Genomic DNA, 6,211 nt, shown 5'->3' with positions numbered 1-6,211 from the left:
TACATGCAAATGTCATCAAAAGGACTTTTCCAAGGCTTGTAATGAGGTTGGGCTAACAAGAAAAATTGGTTTTTCCGGAATACAAAGTCCTTGAGTTAAGAGAGCTATCAAAATATTTAACAATTTAAGCACAACTCTCTTCCTCACCAATCTCACTCATTCCCAACTTTTTCCTCTTTTCTTTTTCATTGAGCTCCTCTTCATGCTTTTCTTCTTTTCTTTTCTTTTTCTCATGAATTTTTCTTTTCACAACATTTGAGCTCAATGCTTCACAATTGCTTTTCAATTTTCCCCCATATAACCCCAAACTTGAACCTTTTCATCGAATACAGTTAAGCTCATTCCAACTCAAGGTGAAGAATTTCACGACAAGGGTTCACATCCTGTTTAAGGCTAAGGTTCGAAAAGGGTATAATATTTTCAAGCACTTTGGGTGAAAATTTGGCTAAAAAAAGGGTTCTCAAAAATGGCCTTGATCATATGACATTCGCATGCAATTCAATCAATCATCAAGATTATGGCAATATCATTCATGTTTTCCTGTGAACAATGCATACAACAATAAAAACTCTGGAGCTCAATACCTCACACAACATGCTTTCTCACACAAAATTCATTCATACATCCTGCTTAGCATCAAAACCAAAATCATAATTTATCACACATCTGTTTCACTGGATATTCACCTATAACACAACTTACTTATCATACACATCAGATAATCACCAAATAGTTCCATCATCCACATCAGTCAGTCAAACATTTTTAGAAAAAAATATTCAAGCCAAGAGTACACGCTGAAACTAAAATTCAACCTATTCTAGAAATTTAAAAAGTAAAAGAGAGAAAACTAGGTCGCCTCCTTGTTTAACGTCACGAGCCTGACCCAAACCTGTTTAGCACTTGTCAGTAAGTGCAATTCCTTCCACCACCCATCAGTAGGTGTGCCTTCCTGGAATCCTTTAGTGGATTTCAAAATTTTTAGCATCTCTCAGTAGATGCTACCCAAAAATTGTTCCAAAAATTCAAAATTTACATGTTCCAATGAAAGTAAAAAGTGAAAATAACTGAAAAAGAAAAATGTTCTTAAAAATACAAAAATGATTCCCAGCAAGTCAACTCTTTTTCTTCACGGTAGGATCTTCATCGTCCCACTGACTCAATTTTCTTCTGTCCACCCTCTTGATCACTGTGGAATATGGTCTTCTAATCTCCACCATTCCTTCATCTTTTAGCTTTCTGTTGACAATCCACTTCTTGTTTTTAAATCGCACTGAAAAGCCCCGCAAGAATGACTGTTGACAATATGGCAAGCGTACCAAATCGTTCAAGTAATAATAAAATGGTAAGTCCAAGTATCGTTTTCCCAAGAGACTCACGGCACTAAACTGTTGCGCTTTTGCTTAACCAATCAAGACTATAAAAATAATATTTTGGGATTTTTATAAAGTGCAGAAAAATAAACATGAATATAATTTGATCAATTGAGGTTAAACATAAAACAATGGATGAATGGATGTTGTTGAGTACTAACAATTTCATCTATTCCACTCTCTCTTACATACTACCCTTGAATATTAGTTNTGGACTCTCTAGCCTGTGACTTTCAAGAGAGAATAATTTTCTGAATTAGAAAAGTTTATTCTCATTAATCTCAAAAGTGAATAGTACAAATGAGATGTTGGGTATTTATAGTAACCCATGCTCCTTGCAAGCTACACTAGAGATACAATAAAATGTAAAATGAGGAGCACATGAGACAGGATTCCATCATACCCTCCCACTTATAAAAAGATTTGTCCTCAAATCTGGCAATCGCTTTATTAAGAAGCTCCACACATTCTTTGGTGCATGGCCATCTTGGAATGACCTTATTCTTTTAGATCCACTTTTCTTCCTCCCGGATCAAAGACGAATCTGCAATATGCATCAAATATATCTTCAATTAATACCAATCCAAAGAGGACATTTCCTACAAAAGCAAGAGAATAAGGACTCCTAGTATTTTGATTTGTAATCTTTAAAAATGTTAGAAGTCCAAATTCAATATTNTCTTGAGTTACTTGTTTTCTTGAAGATAACAATAACTCAAGATTTGAATTGCCATAATTTGAAAATGTTTGCATAGAATATGGAATGGCAATTAGTTGGAAAGAAAAATCAAAACTAGAAGAGTGAATAATGATGGGAAAAGATGGAAAATCTTCCCTTTTAAGATTGAGTTCTATGGTTGGAGTCAAAATTACTCTTAGTAGCACTTCCTCCTTTTCTTGTCTTTCCTCTTCTTTTTCTCTTCTCTCTTTTTCTTCTCTCTTTCTCTTCTCTTCTTCTCTCGTCTCTTCTCTTCTTATTTCCTCTCTTCTCTCTTCTTCTTTTCTTCTTAATTCCTCTCCTCTTTCTTCTTCTTCTTTCTCTCTTTGCTCTTTTCTCCTTCTATTCTCTTCTTTCCTTTCTTCCTTTTCTCTTCTCTCAAAATCTCTTTTTCTTTTCTTATCCTTGATCTCTTTAAGTTTTGCCCCAAATTCTAACTCTCTCCTAAGAAACCCATGATCATTTAAACTCTCAAGAAAGATTTTTCCATTTTTAATGCAATCTTTAATTAATTCTAGGTTTCTTTTAATACTTGAAGGCACAAACTTTCTTCTCATGCAAGCTTTTAAATCACACCAATTATGAATGGGAGACTTCCTACCTTTCCTAACTTGATATTGCCTTTCATCCCACCACTCACTTGCATGTCCTTCTAACTTAGAGAGATAAATGCTAAGAACATAAGACTCACTCTCTCTATAAAACCAAGAATCAATTTTATCAACTTCTTTTTCCCAAGCTAGGTATGTTAATGCACCTATGTCTTTACCAAAGAATGGAAGATTCCTAGCTTGTTTGAACATTTTATCATCCTTATCTAGACTAGACAACCTATATGAAGAAGACCTAGAAGAAGACCTATATGAACTATAATAAGACATCTTTGTTCTTAAAAGTTTTCTTATTCTAAAGGATTAAAAGTTTCACTTTTAGACAAGTCCCAGGTAAGAGAGGTGAGTCATAAAAACTGCTTAAGTACCAAGTCTTACCTAGCCAGAAATGTCTTAAGCTACTAACTAATTCTCCTTTAAAATAAAATTACCTTTAAAATCAAAGTACAAGACTCAAGAAACAAGCACAGCCAAAGACAATAATGGACTCTAATAAGACCCCTACGTGAGAGACAAAAACACGAATCAAAATCATATGAAACTCAGACAAGACGGAATCAATAAAAACACGAAACAGTGAAACAAAATTAGAGATCGAGATACTTATCTCTTGTAGCGTGTACGAACCGAAGCTCTGACTACCACTTGATGGAAGATGCCTGAGCAACTGACCGATTGGAACGACACGAATTCGATCCAGAGGTTCCTCGAAGCTTCTCCAGAGAGAAAAGGACGCAGCAGAAATGTTGACGAACTTGAAATCGGAGATTGAACTCAAGGAAACCCTAAAACCCCAAATCAAACGGTAGAAACCCTAGAACGGACAAGAATCACTAATTGGACCGATTAATCGGTGGAAAGGGAAAACAATCGGTGGGAAAGTGTTTTAAACGATGGAAATCAAATCCAATCGGTGGAAAACGAAGGAAATGTTCGTTAAGATGTAGATCGAAACGTTTAGGGTTTGAGCAAAGGAAATATGAGTAGAGAAATGTGTTTCAGTGAGCAAATGGAGAGGAAAATGATGATGAAGAAGTGATGAAGCTTACGGTTGATGAGAGCTCTCGAGAGGAAGACGCTCTCGGGAAGGAGACGCTATGAATGAAACTGAGAGAATGAGTGATGTGTGTCTGAGGGTGAATGGAAATAGCCTCAGCTGATGACACTGACACGCTGACGCAAGCGAGGTGATATGTGGCAGCAAAGGAGTGACCGACGTGGATGAGAGAGAAGCACGGTGGAGTATTTTGGAAAAGGAATAATAAGAAGTGTGCTTTGGAAGGTGGCTAGAGGTCTTTGGACTCTCTAGCCTNGGGTGAAAAGTGTGTTTCTGTGCCTAAGCCATCAAAAGATACAAACCCTAAGACGTTATGGCCTTTAAATAGGGCATAAAAATGAAATAAAACAAGTCCAGGCCCATCTGACAACTGCCCGGCGCTCAATTTCACCGCCGGGCGGTTTCCCTCAAGCCGCAAAACTGCCCGGCGCCACGGTCAACCGCCCGGCGCTGGTTAACTGCGTTCTGGTTGACTGGTTGACTTTCCTGGTTGACTTTTATGGTTGACTGGTTGACTTTTCTGCATATCTTCAACCTTTCCTTCCTTTTCTTGAGTCTAAGACCTTCATCTTCAACTCCATTCTTTACTTTTCTCAAATTAGCTACAAAACAATGCAAAACAAGCATAAAATCGCTAAAAACAGCTTTTGACTCTCTTCAGACTCATTTATTGAGTTTTGCTTGATTTTAAGCTCATTCCGAGTAGTAAAGGGTGTAATTTGGTCCAAATTGACATATGAAAATAACTGTTTTTCAACCTTCATCAATGACATATCCTCTGAAGAGGTTGATTCCTTCTTCCACACCTTCCTTTTCTCATGAATCTGCAAGGCATTACAATTGTAATGAAAATTAATACCTGTGGATTTCTCTTCCTTTGCAACGTCACTTTTGGCCCTTTTATACTTGACTTTCCTGACTACCCTCTGTACAGTTTCTTTAGAGCCATAAATCAACACTCGGTCATGATCCCTTAACTTTATTCCTCCATCATGGATACATATAACCATCTTGGAAGTCCGCATGTATGGTCTTCCTAAAATTAATGAATTTTTTCCTTCATTGGTCATATCCACAACTATAAAGTCAATCAAAAATTCCAACTCCTCAATCCGAACAATTGCATTTTCCACCATTCCAACTGGTTTCTTCCTAGACCCATCCACACTGTCAAGATCACTTTAGTGGGCTTTAATTCTATCCCTCTCATCTTCTTAAAATCGTTGAGAGGCATCAGATTAATGCTTGATCCTGAATCAATCAAAGCTTCTCCTAAATCTACATCATTTATGACGCAAGGAAGAGTCAAAGCCCCTGAATCTTCCATTTTCTGCGGATGGTTCTTCTTCCTGGGTATAACCAGCTGCTCTTGATTTTCTTCATAACCCAGATCAATTAACTTCCCCAGATAGTATTTGATCTTCTCATGATATTCAGAATTTTGCGAAGATGTTCTAGGATTAATGGGCACCTTATCAAAATATTACTGATGGGTGTCACCACCCAATCAAATTTGAGTGCATATGAAATATGCAGTGTAGCTAGGGAATGACCCCTAGGTCGTCTCCCAAAGACCAACTTTGCGGTTCAAGAATCGAATCTAACACAAAAAGAGAGGGAGGGGCTTTGAAAAGTGTTTTGTGAATGCAATTAGACTGAATTAAGACATGCAAATTAAACCTAACTAACAGGACTGTGACAGTTGGATACTAAAGCTAAAATTATTATCACCAAAAATACTAGACAACATTATATTAAAAGAAAATATTAAACCTAACACTTCAACAACAATTATTTAGCACAGTTAAAATTATTAAAATGGAACACTAAATTAAAGAGATGAAAAACAACTCAACCTACTATGCAAATTAATTGAAAATAAAAGAAATAAACAACATGACTCTTCCTACACATTCACGTGACCTACTATATCTACCAAGTGAAATTAAATTGCAATTGGCCAAAGCAATGAACCTCTTGGCCGTAACATATTGAGTTTCATGTGCTTCATTCAAATGAAAATAAAAATGGAAAATGTTTCATCCGTGCGTGCCATGTGGCGTGACACTTGCCAAGGGAATGAGCCCTTTTACCGAGAGCTGAAATCCTACACCCAACCATTGACCGTGTGGCTCTCTCATAAAACCCAAGTGACAATAATGCAAAAAGAAAAAAAAATTTGGAACAGCCAACACGTGAATCAGCTACTGGATAATCAACGAGATGTTATTCAAATGAATTAATTCAGCCTTCAAATGATGAAAAGAGTAGAAAATAATATTGAAATTTATTATTTAGAATTGATTGAAAATACATTCTCATATCCTCTATTTGTAACAATCTAATTCTCCTAGAAAAGGAAATAGAGAAACTAGGAAACAAAATAAAATAAAAGATTGTATGACTACTTTCTCTAATTAGGAAGATTCTAAATAAATCTTCTCTAATTACA

The sequence above is a fragment of the Vigna radiata genome, chromosome 7, assembly GCF_000741045.1.
Source record: "Vigna radiata var. radiata cultivar VC1973A chromosome 7, Vradiata_ver6, whole genome shotgun sequence".
NCBI lineage: Eukaryota > Viridiplantae > Streptophyta > Magnoliopsida > Fabales > Fabaceae > Vigna > Vigna radiata.
Note: the sequence above shows the minus strand (reverse complement) of the source record.